Source organism: Coenobita brevimanus, chromosome 98 (assembly GCF_032717465.1).
Source record: "Coenobita brevimanus isolate Jiangsu-jjx chromosome 98, ASM3271746v2, whole genome shotgun sequence".
Classification (NCBI taxonomy): Eukaryota; Metazoa; Arthropoda; class Malacostraca; order Decapoda; family Coenobitidae; genus Coenobita; species Coenobita brevimanus.
Genome location: NC_137051.1, coordinates 21,534,066 through 21,550,373, shown reverse-complemented (window position 1 = coordinate 21,550,373; position 16,308 = coordinate 21,534,066). Strand labels below are relative to the sequence as shown.

The 16,308-nt window shown below is 44.3% G+C and overlaps 1 non-coding gene across 1 annotated transcript; it reads left to right on the top strand.

Moving 5' to 3' along the window:
- Positions 1-14,923: 14,923 nt before the first annotated feature.
- LOC145414304 (5S ribosomal RNA) lies at positions 14,924-15,042 on the top strand. The gene has a single exon (XR_013899842.1). It is a non-coding gene; the product is annotated as a 5S ribosomal RNA (ribosomal RNA).
- Positions 15,043-16,308: the final 1,266 nt, after the last annotated feature.

Here is a 16,308-nt window from a genome sequence, read left to right as displayed (position 1 = left end):
TTGCTCTCTGAGAACGAATTAATTTATTTTTCATCGATTTTGTCAGGTTCCAAGTCTCACAACCATACATCATACCTGGAATTATACATTCGTTATATACTTTTTGTTTCATACAAACTGGCAGGCTACTTTTCATAATGTCTCTATGTTTACCGAAAGCTTTCCATCCAATTGTAATGTGTCTTTTTATTTCACTATCATTATCTTTCGATAATTTTAGTATTTGTCAGGTAATTGTATTCCTCGACTTCTTCAAGAATTTCTCCATTTATTCTGATGATGCTCTTTGGTGTTTGAGGATTAAACATTACTTTAGTTTTACTCCGATTCATCCTTAGCCCTATGAGACTTTCTCTGTTCAGGTCATTTAACATTTCTTGCAATGTCTCTGCTCTTTCTGAGATTAGGACAATGTCATCTGCAAATCTTAAATGGTTTAGCTTTCCTCCACCTATGTTTACTCCTTTGTTTTCCCAGTCTAGCTTCCTGAAAATGCTTTCTAGGCATGCTGTTAACAACTTTGGTGAAATTGTATCTTCCTGACGCACGCCCTTCTCAGTCTTAATTTTCTCTGAGTCCTTATGTAAGTTAACTGTAGCAGTTCCCTCTTTATATATGTTTTCGAGCAGTTTTACAATGTTCTCATTCACTCCTTGTTCTCGTAATGAATTTATAATTACTATGTGCTCCACTGAGTCGAAAGCCTTTTCGTAATCAACAAAACCTAAGCACAGTGGTTTATTATATTCTGTAGCTTTCTCAATTAACTGATTCATTGTGTGTAGATGATCAGTAGTCGAGTACACGCTTCAGAATCCTGCCTGTTCACGAGGTTGGTTTTCCACCAAATTTGTAGCTATTCTGTTTGTATGGACTTTAGTGAAGAGTTTGTAAATGACTGATAGCAAGCTAATGGGTCGACAGTTACTAAGGGCTTTTGAGTCACCCTTTTTATAAAGTAGAATAACTATTGCATTACACCATGTTTTGGGAATTTTCTTCTGTTTTATACATTGGGTAAATAAGTGAGCAAGCCTATTTTGTACTTCTGCTCCTGCATCCAACAGTAAATCTGCTACTATTCCACCTTCTCCCGGAGCCTTCCCTCTTTTCATATTTTTAAGAGAAATATTTACTTCGTCTGGTGTTATCTCAAGTATTTCACTTGTGTCGACTGAAAAGTTAGCTATTGGTACTACTGTCTTTGATGCATACAGTTCTTTGTAAAGGAGCATTGTGGAGTTGATGTGGATGTGATAGGAAGCGTTATGAGGAACACACTGAGGTGGTTTGGCCATGTGGAGAGGATGGAGGGTGAAAGACTGACAAAGAGAGTGTATGTGAGTGAGGTGGAGGGGGGAAGAGGGAGGGGGAGGCCGAGGATGAGATGGAGGGATGGGGTGCAGAGGTATATGAGAGAGGGGGGTGTGAGTTGGGAGCAGGGCAGTGAAATTGCGGGGGACAGGGCGACTTGGAGGCAATTTGTTTGTGGCCACCCCAAACGGGATTGAGGCGTCTGGCAATAGATAGATAGATAGATAGTTCTTTGTAAAATTCTTCAACTCTCTTCACCATCTTATCTCTGCATTTAATGATTTCACCGTTTTTTTCTTTCAGTGATATCATTTGTTGCTTTCCTAGTGCCATTTTACTTCGGACCTGTTTCAGCCTTTTTCCTTTTTTGATGGATTCTTTGATCTGATCCATGTTTCTCTTTCTTTTTTCTTCTCTTTGTCTTTTGTTGATAAGCTTATTTAATTCCGCTCATTCTATTTCATCTTTCTTTGTTTTTACTTTCATTACCTTTCTTTTTCCCATAAGCTCAAGTGTCTTCTCTGAATACTTCCCGGCTTTGCTTGTATTGGATTTTCCAACTACCTCCGCTGATTCTTTTAGCACTTTTGTTAGTCTGTCATTCAGCTCATCAATGTCACATTCAGCATTACTGACAGCCTGAAATCTGTTCCTTATTTGCAACTGAAAAGCTGCTTATTTTTTGCCTACTGTTATTGGGCATATCTTTTTATCTTTAATCATCTTCTTTCTTTCACTTTTGAAACTGAATCTTGCTGTGCAACCCACCACTCTATGGTCACTTCCAATATCTACTTTGTTGATAACTGTGACGTTTGTGATTGTGTTATTCTTATTTGCTATAATGAAGTCGATTTCATTCTTTGTTTCTCCATTTGGGCTTCTCCAGGTCCACTTTCTCCCTGTTCTTTTGCGAAAGAATGTGTTCATTATTCTCGTGTTAAACCTTTCTGCAAAGTTTACCAACATTTCTCCTCTTTCGTTCCTTTCTCCAACTCCAAATTTTCCCATACATGCTTCTCCATTTTTTGATTTTCCAACTTTTGCATTGAAGTCTCCCATGAATACAGTATATTATAGGTGGTCTTTTCTTCTTTCATAATCTGTGAGATGTCATCAAAGAATGTTTCAATTTCTTCATCTAAGCTCTGAGAAGCTGGTGCATATACTTGTATCACTTTCAGGGTATATTTTTTGCACAGTCTAATCACAACCACTACTGCTCTGTCAGATACACTGCTGAATTTAACAATGTTGTCTGCAAGATTTCTGTTTAGTAGGAATCCTACACCATTAACTCTTTCATTTTCCCTTCCTCTGTGGTAAAATAGGTGGCCACTGTCATAGATAGTTACATATATATATACTGTATATATATATATATATATATATATATATATTATATATACACCCACACCCACTGCAAACTGACTTAGGACCTACACACACAGAATTGCTATGGGAGAGTTGTCTGTCTTTTCTTTGTGTTTCCATCTCTACCAAGTGAATTTTGGGGTAATAAGTAACTGGCCACTCCTCTGGTGTTTGCGGGAGATGATGAAACACTCATCACATCAGTGCTTGCCCAGAAGCAAGCGTGGGAGTATATGTTCCCGTCGCTCCAAGCTTGCACCTCCCTCTTTTTTTTTTTTTATGCATTATTGTTTGCCCTGTTATTTTCCTACAGTCGAGTTGTCATGCCTGGAAAGTACTGCTCAAGGGATGAGAGGGTCCGTATCACTGCCTGGAAGCAGGATAATGTCCCTATCAACATGATTTGTGAATGTACTGGACGCGCAAAGTCGACCATCACGAAGATTCTTGCTGCAGCGCGTGGCCTGCCACCTGATGTCATACTAGAGCACAAGCACGACAGTGGAAAGAAAAGGACGACTTCCAGAGGTACAGATAGGCTTCTGAAGAGGGAAGTAATCAAGAATCCTCGACTGACAGCAGCAGAATTGAAGAGAATGCATCCCCAACTGTTACAAGACATCTCAATTCAAACTATCCAATACTGCTTGCACAAGGAGCTGGGTTTGCCAAGCCGCAGTGCAGCCAAGAAATCGCTTCTCACTGACCACATGAAGAAGCAACACATTCAGTTTGCCAAGAAGTATACACACTGAACATCGGATGAGTAGAGAAAAAGCACATTTCAAGTGCTCCAGGTGTGTTCTGCCAAGGTACGTCATCCTGCCCCCCCTACTCGATATGACCCTGCTTACATGGTGCCGATTGTTAAGCACCCACAATCAGTAATGGCATGGGGATGTTTCTCAGGTGAAATGGGAAGGGTAGGCCTCTACTTTCTTCCTAAGAACTTGATGAAGAATGGCGGCCGGTACATTCAAGTTGTGAAAGATCATTCATTAACCCGCCCCGTCCCGACCACTTTTTGACCACTGGTATCCCCCAATCCCGACCATTTTTCGACCCTTTTTTTTTTTTGCTTAAACTTTCGCTTTTGGTCAGAAACAATGGTCAGTGGCAAAGAAATTGGTCCACGGGGTCCCTAATTACCCTAACCAGGTATGCCTTGGTCCCACCTGGCCCCGTGTTCTCCGTAGGCGGTCTGAGCCTCTGACGTTTTCTATGGTATTATAAGTCTGGGAAACCAATGAAAGTAAGTAGATATGTATTTATTACAAACATAAAAACATGTGATAAAAGAGAATATTGGATTTTATACAAAAATAGAGCAGAAATAAGCATTGTACCATCGTGCGAAACGAGCAAAATCGGCCAATTTGGTCACGATGAATCGCTAACATTCTAAAATCATGATACATATAATTTTTTTTACTTACATAATACTTCTACAATAACATTATACCATTTTACATTTTACTGAACTGTTTTTACGTATTCACAGGCCTTTTGATAACATTTAGCGTAATGTTAGCGCTTATTTACGTAGTGAGGGAACTCGCTGTGACAGTTGTTTCAACTCGTATTGTGTTTTTTATACTTCCATAATACTTTTTTAATATTATTATACACTTTTCAGCTTTATAGAACTGTTCTGAGATTATTTCAGGCCTTACGTACATATATAGCGTAATAATAGCACATAATAACACACACGGTGAAGTCGCTATGACAACTATTTCAACTTACAACCTATTTTTGTACTTATATAATAATTCTCCACTAACATTGCACATGTTTACACTTGATATAATTGATATCACATAATTTCAGAACTTACGATGGAACTGAGCGTCATATTTGCGCGTACTTACACAAGGAGTGTTATCGCGATATCATTTGTTTCATCTTACACTAGTATTCAACTTATAAAATACCTTACTACTTACATTACAACAAATTCCACTGTATATAATTCCTATCACATACTTCCATCCATCCATTGCCAGACGCCATGTATCCCAAATGGGGTGGTCAAGCGCTTAGAGTTACCGTAATTGTTTTACAGGGAGGGGCACTACTCCTCCACCAACCCCACTTGACACGTAGGGATGATCACATACTTACTGACCAGAATGTGGGTGTACTCATGACATCCATCCATCCATCCATCCATTGCTAGACGCCATGTATCCCAGACGGGGTGGCCAATGGCTTAGAGTTAATTGTTTTACAGGGAGGGGCACTAATCCTCCACCAACCCCACTTGACACGTAGGGATGCCAACAGCATCTGGTGTCAATTATTACAATTTACACTATTGTTCAACTTATACGTTTTATTCATGCTAACATTACACCCGTTTCCACTTTATTTCCTTGCTATCACATATTTACTGACCAGATTTACACAGTGGGTGTAGTTTTGATATCAATTCTTTCCACTTACACTAATTCTCAACTTATACATTACTTTTCTGAAAAAATAACACCCGTTTCAACTTTATATTTGACTTAGCACCTACTGACTGGCCTTACCATTATAATGAGCGTCATTTCGCCTTCCCACACAGTTTCAGTAGTGTAGGAAATCATGATACTCCTTGAAACAAGGCTGAAGGCACAACGCAACATTGCACTCGACACACTCGTATCTTGTGTCTTTTCTCTGAGTGGATGGTCTGACTGTCGAGTGCTTACATACATGGCAGCGACGCTGGGGTTTACGGCGGTTTGGGTCGGAAGGGATTGCGCTGGGATAGTGGCATCCTGCAAGACGTAGGGGAGTCTGAGCTGCCATGGGGGTGCGGGTGCGGTGTGTGGGTCTGTCCTGGGCATGCTTGGCGATTATTTCACATGCCAGCTCCCTCACAAACCCCTCAAAGGTCTCGGATACTCCGGTGGTCATTGCGTGCAGGTAGTGGGCGTTTAGGACCGTGATGTCGAGCAAGTGGAGAAAGAGTTTCTTGTACCACTTCATCGTGGTCCTGGCACAGTCAACACTTGAAATCATCGAGTCTGACTGATCAACTTGCCTCATGTTCAGATTATAGGCAAGTACAGACTCGGGTTTCCATACGTTGCGCCTCCTCTCGCTACGGTGATCCACGGAGTCTGTGCAGTGCATCAGGGGGCTGTGAACAGTTGATACGAGGCAAACTTCCCTGTTGTGGTTCCACAGGGTTGCAAGGATGTTATTGGCCTGGAAGAAAACCACCTCGTTCTTGTCAAGTTTCCTCCCTATCTTGACCATATGGCGACGGTTTCTCTTGACTGTACCACAGACTCCGGTGTCGTGTTGGTGGAGGAACCTAGCGAGAAGAGGGCTAGTGTACCAGTTGTCCAGGTACAACACATGACCACGATGAAGGTACTCTTCTATCATTGTCTTCACCACGGCCCCAGAGAGTCCTATACTCTGATCTTCTGTTATATCTGTCTGTGCGCCCGTGTACAAGACTATGTCTTGCACATAACCAGTCTTACAGTCACACATAACAAAGATCTTGAACCCGAAACGGTGTCTCTTGCTGGGTATGTACTGCCTAAAGGAAATATTGCCTCTCCACAACACAAGACTCTCGTCTATGACGAGGTCTCTGTAGGGATAAAATGAGGAGTGGAACATTTGCCGTAAATGATCAAATACCAGCCTAATTCTCCTCATTTTATCGGTGTTATTTGCATTGGCTGGATCTTCTGCATCAAAAAAGTGGAGGCGGCCGAGAATATACTGAAATCGGTTACGACTCATCACCTTTCCAAAGAAAGTGTGAGGATGATTAGGTCAGTTGTCCAGTAGGCAGGAATTTGGTTTTTCCTTACCACACCCATCAAGATAACCAGGGCCAAAAATAGGAACATCTCTGAAATTGTCACGGGATAGTCATACTGTTGGGAATGCCTGCTCGTGGTTCCCAAACGTTCACTTTCACGGTGCTGTGATTGTGAAAAAATATTAGTTTGTTCAACTATGCGCCCCACAAACGCCTCACCAAAGAACAAGTTGAAAAAATCCACCCTTGACGAACCTGCATTTACACCTGGAGCCGTGCAACCTGACCGCCACTCCTCAGTGAAAGGGTGAATGATGGGAGTAAAATTACTCCCATCTTCCCAGTTCCACGTGACACCACCGTCTCCAGCCACGTCACCATCGTCCCCTTCGTCAGGGTGGGGAGGTGAGGGTGGTGGGGGAGGTTGGGGAGGTGGAGAGCGGCGCCTCTCATCACTTGCACTTCTCTTCCCTCTCCCTTTTCCTTTACCCTTTCCCTTCCCTTTCTTTCCTTTCCCCACATCCTGGGGCTGTGGGGAGGAAGTTTGGGAATATTCAGGGGCGAAAGAAGTGCTGGGGAGTGACTCCACCTCCTCTCCCCTAGGCCTACGTGCACCACGTGCTCGTGCTGCTTCCCTCACACCACTTGCCCCTTCACCCCCACACCACTCTCACTTTCACCCCGCGCTGCCGCCACAACACTTTCCCTTTCTCCCAGCAATCCCACCACACCACTTGCCACTTCCCCAGACAAAGTACTTTCACCATACCTTATATGTCGTCTCGCCCCACCTTCTGATCCTCGTGGTGATATTTTCTCTTTTCCCAACCACGCGGCGATATCACGTCCTAAGCCTCCGTCATCCTCATCGTCCTCATCCTCGTCCTCATCAGATTCGGGATGGAGAGATAGCTGTGCACGTGGTTGGGGAGCAGGCTGGCCTTCCCTTGCCTTACGGTATGTCACATACCGCGTTTTTCGGGGCGAAGGGACCTCCTCATCACTGCTACTTATTTCTTCCTCTGGCTGGACGTAATCGCGATCTACCACATCATCGTCGAGTGGAGAGTCACTATCTCCAGTGAAGGCTTCCAGGGCGGATGCTATTTCCTCGTCTGAGAGACCTTTCCGCGCCATGTCTGACCTGGGTCACTGCTAGCAGGTGAGTGACCAAGACAAGGGCGAGCGCGGGTCACGCGGGGTCTAGGACGCTGCCCGCCTGGCGGCAGGTAGGGGAGGCTTGGGTACGTGGGCGAATCGAAAATCTCGCGCGAATTTTGAAAATTGTGGAAATTATGAACCTTGCAATTGCAGGACGTTGAAGTACGTCGACGGGATTAGCTGTGACATAACGTGAGGACGTGGAAGTACGTCGACGGGACGCCGCGGGTTAAACTTTTTTGCTATTCATGGGTGTGACTTTTTCATGCATGATTCAGCTCCATGTCACAAGTAAAGAAACGTGACAAAATGGATTCAGGATAATTGGACTGAGGTCCTCGACTGGCCTGGCAACAGTCCAGATCTAAATCCGATAGAAAACTGCTGGGCAAAGATGAAGAAAATCATGGCAGAGTTGAAGACACCCAATCTGGACAACCTTAAGACTGAACCAACAAATGTTTGGTGCAAAGAAATGTCCTTAGATTACTTTAGAGATCTAAGTGATTCCTCGCCAAAACGCATCCAACTGGTCCTGAAAAGCAAGGGAAACATGATTTCATATTAATGAATGGTATTTCATGAATAAACATTGTGATATACTATGATTTCTTCATTTTTTAATACCTTGTGTGGGGAAGTCCTACGTCAATTTGCGGTAGCTGTATGTATATATATACTGTATATATATATATATATATATATATATATATATATATATATATATATGGCAGGGAACTGGGTGACTTGGAGGCGATTTGTTTGTGTCCACCCCATGTCAGGGATTAAGGCGTCTGGCAATAGACAGATAGATAGATAGGTATACTGTATATATCTATATAGTAATGCCCCAATATACGATACCCCTTGAAGCGATACCCAGGCTTAGCGATGGGGGTACAAATACAACCATGCCCCAATACCCGATGGCAGAGCCACAGTTTAAAGATGGGCCCTCCAATGGTGCATGGGCTGATGACAGGCCGGAATTTTGAAGCTTGCAAGCTTCTGTGGCTAGCTGAGTCCGCCCGCATCCCAAGATGCACAGAAACGCTTGCCAGGCCCTACAGCAATCACTCACCCCGCACTCACCCATATCGCTCTTCTCGCACCAGCCATCTCAGAGTGAGGATCTCCCTTACACTCACCCACCACACATCATGTTGCACCACCAACGTTACACAAGCTGCTATCGTAGTGCATTGTAACTGCATTTCAGCAGTGCCATGGGCAGAGCAGTGCCGTGAAAAGAGCAGTGATACTGATCGTGTGAGGAGTGCGATATTGTGTGATTTTGGCCCAAATAAGTGTGATAATGTCTGTTACGGTTGCTGCATGTGGTAGTGCTAGTGGTGGTGCTAGTGGAGGCCCTAGTCATGGTGGTAAGCGGACTGCTAATGGAGGTGCTGGTGATGTTCCTGTGAAGTGTGTGCGTAAGACTGTGTCACTGGAGGTGAAATTAGAAATTCTTAAGTGCCATGACAAAGGCAAAGGTGTGTATGCTATCACATCGGCTCTCCACCTGGCCCAGTTGACTGTCTCCACCATCATCAAGAAGGAGGAGGCCATTAAGGCTGCCGCTGGGGAGGTCGCAACCTTATCAGCCTCCCGTATCACCCGCTACCGAGAGCCTGCGATGGAGGAACTGGAGCAGATGCTCCGCATGTGGGTGGAGGATCAGAACCAACACAAGGCATGCATGAGCCAGGCAATTATATGCACTAAGGCTCTCTCGCTATGGGACGAAATAAAAGTTAGGCGTCATCTGGATGAAAGCGAGACCTTTAAGGCGAGCCATGGGTGGTATGACCAGTTCAAGAGGTGAGCAAACCTCCACCACATGAAGATGTACGGTGAGGCAACGAGTGCATATAGGGTGGCGGCGGCAGCGTTTCCTAAGGAACTGAAAGACATCATCTAAGAGGGTGGCTACAATGTGAAGCAATCTTGAATTTTGATAAGACTGGGCTCTTCTCAAAGAGAATGTCCTCCAACACATATCTTGCAATGGAGGAAAGGTCTATGCCAGGATTCAAGGCCTCGAAGGACTGGCTGACACTGCTGCTGGGGGGCAACGTCAAGGGCTACCTCAAGTTGAAGCTGCTCCTTGTCTACCACTCTGAGAACCCCAGGGCTCTGGTGGGGTATGTTAAAGAGAACCTTAGGGTTATCTGGAAGTTGAACAAGAAGGCCTGGCTGACTTCTGATATCTGTTCGTTATACTTCCACTCGTACCTCTCTCGTGTGCTGAAGAGGTATGTCTTGCGGGAGAATTTGGTGAACAGATTTTTTGTGGTGGCGGACAACGCATCTAGCCACCCTCCTGCGATGAAGGAATGGGCCAGCAGTACTGATGTGGTGTTCCTGCCCCCCAACACCACATCTTTGTTGCAACCAATGGACCAATGGGTGATTGCCGCCTTTAAAGCTTATTACCTCCACTGCACTATGCAGCAATTGGTAAGGGCCTGTGACAGCGATGTCAGGACAACAGTGCAGCAGTTTTGGAAGGGCAACAACATTGTCACGAGTCAGAGCAATTTTGTATTTGAATAAACTCATGACATCAACTTTGGTGGGAAACTGCGAATTCTAGTGGAATCCCAGTAGTGTATTTATCGCTCAGTCAGCTGCCACGTATTCACCCGGTTGGGAGTGTTTTCAGAACAATTTTTCACAGTGTCATAAGTGATCGTCTTTGTGCGAGACATTAACACTTCCGCTGAGCGATTTATTATGGGCGTGTATCACTCATTCTAGCCGTTAGCAATGCGGCTTAACACTCGCCTCTTTCTCACGATTTGAAATCAGTCAGGATTTGAGCGCCGTGAAAGCAGGTTGGGCCCAGTGTGCAGCAGTGCCGCCGTTGTTCAGTTTCTAAATTTCCACCTAGCGTGATTGGCGAGAGACTTAGCGTGTGCAGCGTCCTTCCTCAATGTCGCCCAGTCATCCGCTTTGTCCACTTTTCTGACCAGTATTTTCTTTTCATTTTCCTAGGTTTAAGAGTTAGCTTTTGAGTGTTTGAGTGAGTGCGATCTCCTTATTTGAATTCATCTTGAGACTCATGTAACGTTAATTTATTTTACTGTAATCAATAAATTAACAGTTCTTTTTCTTGACCTTAATGTAATGTAAATTCGTGTTTTATTTTCCAGCTCCTAGTTTCCATAAATGCTTTGCTATTCATAACTGGTACTTAGGCTAGTCCTTTTGTATTAAGCTTTAAAATCTGTTGTGCAACCAGGAGTTAATGCATCAGCAAGAACCTGTTATCATTAATAGCATTAGTTATTGATTGTCAGGGGTGAAGTCACTTTCTCCAGAGGCTAACAGTACTAACAAACAGCAATTGTGAGGAATTAGTCTATGCTGTGTACTGTTGAGAAAGTTTATAAATTCTCGTCCTTAGAGAATCGGCGAAGTAAGCCGGAATAAAGTAATCATTGCTTGATTTTCACAAGACAATTCATTGTCCCTGCTCTTAAGTATTATCGAATATTTTCTTTAATATTGCATAATCATAAAAAAAAAAGTGACAATTAGCAACCTCATTCCAGGATATTAACTCCTAGCTCTAAAGCTGTTCACGAGATAATACTCACTCACTCATACTTAGGTATTTCTCATTAAAGTCTACAGGCACTATCTTACTGGTGATTATTAATTCATTTTTATTAATTTACATAATAGTTTTCACAGTCAGATGTTTGTTTAATTTTCATTCTTTACCAGTTTAATTAGATAAAACTGGTCACCACTAACCTATGCCCATATTCTTTATTCTTGATTATTGACATCTTTCTCTGAAAAAATTGCAGTCAGTACTGAGTCGCTAGTTTACTTAGACTGAGTCAGCATCATGTCCACCAGCGTCTATGTACAGGAAGCTAAAGATACGGGGCTTACGGATCCGGAGAAAATTAAGGACTCTGTCCTCTCACGGTTTAATTACAAACAGCAATGCGAGAATGCCTGTGAAGAGCGTCAAATTCAGCATGAGGAACGCGAAAAGGAGCGCGAACATGAGCGAAAACAGCGCAAACTCGAGTTCTCGAGTTAAACATGAGCAAGAACAGCGTGAGGAACGAGAGAGAGAACGAGAACACGAACGTGCCGAGCAAGAAGCACGCAAAAAACATGAACTTGAAGTGCTGAAGCTCACGCGAGATTCCTTGGCTTCAGACACATCTGGTGCAGCTGGCCCAAGCTCCACGAGCGCTGTCCCTGCACATGTTATGGCGACCCCACACATCAAGCTTCCCCCATACAAGGAAGGCGAGCAAATCGAGCCATACATAGCTCGTTTTGAAGACATGGCTCAACTGTACCAGCTGGATGATACAGCTAAGCGGCTTCAGTTTCTTAGCCTGTTTGAGGACCCTGCCCTCGATATTCTCCACAGAATTCGTGGAGATAATCTCACGTATGAGATGATGAAGGCCTCATTCGTCAAAGTGTACGGTCTCACAGTTGACGACGCCAAGAGTCAGTTCATGAGGGCGCGATTACAGGAAAAAGAGACTACCGTGCAGTTTCTTGACCGACTTACTGCTTACTTAGATGAGTGGGTGGAGAAAGATGAAACTCCTTCCACGTGTGAGGGGATACCTGACCTTATGCTGCGCACGCAGCTAGAAAAGTCGTGGCCTACTGAACTTATGGCTCAGCTTAAGATCTGCCAGGTAAGAGATGCCAGCCAAATGGTGAAGAAGGCTGACGCATTCTTCACTGCATACGGGTATCAAACTCGCAAGCAGCATAACTGGAACAGGAAACCTGATAAATCTGGGAAACCGTCTCAGACTGAACCCCAGCAACAAGGCCGTTCTCAGAATAATGGCCAAGGTCCAAAACCGCAGAAGAAGGACCAGGAGCAAAACACTCAGAAGCCTGAATGGAAGAGGTTCAACAGGTACCCTAACCAGCAGCAGTATCAGCCACGCAACCGACTGTCGGGACTGTCCTTTTCAGCACCAGCTCAAGTGAATAGGAGGCAGAACGCGAACGCAGCCTTCATTCCTCAGCAGCAGCACGGTGGTCACGTCCCTACCAGTATGGGTACTCCCCCACAGTTCTCTAGTCCCACAGCGACAGTGAACCCCCCTCCACAGATGGCCAGTGCTCCATCTCCCCAGGCAGTGAGTACGACCCCTCAAGTATGTAATTCTCAGGGCACCATGTTTGCTGCATCATTTATTCAGCAGCCTAATCAGTGGCTGGCTGCTTCCTCCACAGGCCCTCTCACAGGTGACAGTACCTTCCTTGTTCAGCCAGGATTTGTGGGAGCCATTCCTGTGAAGGTCCTGAGAGACAATGGCTCCTCAGGTTGCTCTGTCAGGCAGAGTCTAGTTCGGCCTGAGGAGTACACAGGTCGACAGATCCAAGCTAACCTTATTGATGGATCAGTAAGATTGTTCCCTGAGGCACGTATCCAGGTGGCATCTCCATTTTACACTGGTACGACACTTGCAGTCGTCATGCCAGAACTTTTATTTGACCTTATCATAGGCAATATTCCCGGTGCCAAGTATAGTTGCACCGAAGATGACGCTACTCAGACTTCAGCTACAGTAACACGAGCCATGGCCGAGGCCCCAGACTGTGTCCTCCCTGTGACCACTGAATCGCCGCAAGATCTGATGTGTAGCCAAGTTGTTGTTCAAGAACAACATTCTGACCCGACACTTGCTGCCGTCCGGAAGAAACAAAAGGGTAGAGTGATAAAGTATTCACGGGGAGGTCAAGCCAAGTTCCTTCGCAAACAAGGACGGCTGTACCGTGAGTCAAGAACACCCCAGGGCAAGATTTGACTGCAGTTTGTCGTTCCCGCTAAGTACCTCTTAGCAGTGTTAGAATGGGGTCATTGTTCAGCCTCAGGAGGTCACATGGGCAAAAGGAAGTCCCAGGGCCGTATCCGAGCAAACTTTTTCTGGCCAGGGATGGGACGAGACATACATAGTTTTGTGCATTCCTGCAATGTGTGTCCACGTATCACTAATCAGGGACATGTCCTTCCTGTGCCGTTTGAAACCACACCCGTAATCTCTGAGTAAGTTGAGAGACAGGGCAGTTATAATGTGGGTGCGGACCTGACGTCTCACCCATTGGCCCCACAGGACACAGTATGTCCAGGGCCTGTACATACATATGTACCGTAAGTTAAGGGGAAAGTTTGAGAACCCTGCAGAGACAGTCCAAGGCTGTGTATGAATTACCTTGTGGAACGTCTCGAGCTGTGGGCCTCTCTGAGGATTCCCGGAGAATGCACAATATCCACATGAGTGTTCACACCCACGGTGGGTGTTAAAACGTGACCTGCCCGAGATTGCGTAGTGATTCTCAGCTTCCTGTCATTAATCGTAAGCGTAGAGTTAGTTAACCAGTAAACTGGGTTCCATTAGCGAATCGCAGCGTTTGATGTCCTGCACAGACGCCCAGTCTTTTCGCTCATGACCACGTTCCCTGGTTAATTTAGCGAATTGCAGCATTTGATGTCCTGCACAAATGTCCAGTCTTTTCGCTAATTAGGTATAGGGTTTAACCAGTAAACCAGGTTCCATTAGCGAATCGCAGCGTTTGATGTCCTGCACAGACGCCCAATCTTTTCGCTCATGACCACGTTCCCTGGTTAATTTAGCGAATTCCAGCATTTGATGTCCTGCACAAACGCCCAGTCTTTTCGCTAATTAAGTTTAGGGTTTAACCAGTAAACTGGGTCAGCGTTTGATGTCCTGCAGAAACGCCTTGACTATGTTTCCTGGTTAATAATGTAAATAGTGTACTTTTTGTAACATAAGTACTGATTGCTAGGCAGAGAGAGAGAAATGTCACTTTTGATGCTCCACCTTTATTTTTTTCGCAGGTGCAGCTGGCGGGTGCAGCATTGCCGTGCAGAACAGCTGATCGTCCCTGATGCATGCTGCCACCTCTTCTCTTCTGCCTCGTCATCATTATTTACTATTGATTTGCATTATGTAATTTTACACATAGGTACAATTACACCACAACTGTCACACCTACACCGTGTATTACATACATCACGTTACATAACAATTAGTTGTTAATGTAAATGTAGCGAACTTTTCGCTCAGTTTGACCTGAGTACAGGATTTTTCACCGTCATCACGGAGTTTTTCCCTCAAGCTTGCTTCTATTAACGTAAATACGAGGTTTTTTCACTCACTGGCGACTGTGACTTTCTCCTGTAGCTGGATAGCACACACACACCACAGTGTGAATCTTGTGTGACTGAGTTAGGATTTATATGTATGTATATTGAAATTGCCAACGGCCTTGCCACGTGCCAACGGCCTTGCCACGTTGAGTACACCGCTTCCCATCCGATCAGCGAAGTTAAGCAACGTTGGGTCTGGTTAGTACTTGGATGGGTGACCGCCTGGGAACACCAGATGCTGTTGGCATCCCTACGTCAAGTGGGGTTGGTGGAGGATTAGTGCCCCTCCCTGTAAAACAATTAACTCTAAGCCCTTGGCCACCCTATTTGGGATACATGGCGTCTGGCAATGGATGGATGGATGGATATATTGAAATTTTTTTTTCTGAAGAAAAAAAATTTGATTTTCATGGGGCGTAATGTCACGAGTTGGAGCGATTTTGTATTTGAATAAACTCGTGACATCAACTTTGGTAGGAAACCGCAAATTCTAGTGGAATCCCAGTATTTATCGCTCAGTCAACTGCCACATATTCACTCGGTAGGGAGTGTTTTCAGAACAATTTTTCACTGTGTCATAAGTGATCGTCTTTGTGCGAGACATTAGCACTTCCGCTGAGCGGTTTATTATGGGCGTGTATCACTCATTCTAGCCGTTAGCAATGCAGCTTGACACTCGCCTCTTTCTCACGATTTGAAATCAGTCAGGATTTGAGCGCCGTGAAAGCAGGTTGGGCCCAGTGTGTAGCAGTGCCGCCGTTGTTCAGTTTCTAAATTTCCACCTAGCGTGATTGGCGAGAGACTTAGCGTGTGCAGCGTCCTTCCTCAACGTCGCCCAGTCATCCGCTTTGTCCACTTTTCTGACCAGTATTTTCTTTTCATTTTCCTAGGTTTAAGAGTTAGCTTTTGAGTGTTTGAGTGAGTGCGATCTCCTTATTTGAATTCATCTTGAGACTCATGTAACGTTAATTTATTTTATTGTAATCAATAAATTAACAGTTCTTTTTCTTGACCTTAATGTAATGTAAATTCGTGTTTTATTTTCCAGCTCCTAGTTTCCATAAATGCTTTGCTATTCATAACTGGTACTTAGGCTAGTCCTTTTGTATTAAGCTTAAAATCTGTTGTGCAACCAGGAGTTAATGCATCAGCAAGAACCTGTTATCATTAATAGCATTAGTTATTGATTGTCAGGGGTGAAGTCACTTTCTCCAGAGGCTAACAGTACTAACAAACAGCAATTGTGAGGAATTAGTCTATGCTGTGTACTGTTGAGAAAGTTTATAAATTCTCGTCCTTAGAGAATCGGCGAAGTAAGCCGGAATAAAGTAATCATTGCTTGATTTTCACAAGACAATTCATTGTCCCTGCTCTTAAGTATTATCGAATATTTTCTTTAATATTGCATAATCATCAAAAACCCCGTGACAAACATACACCACGCCTTAGAGAATATCTCTGCAGCATGGAATGAGGCTAGCCAGATGACCATGAACAGTGTGTGGTGGAAGCT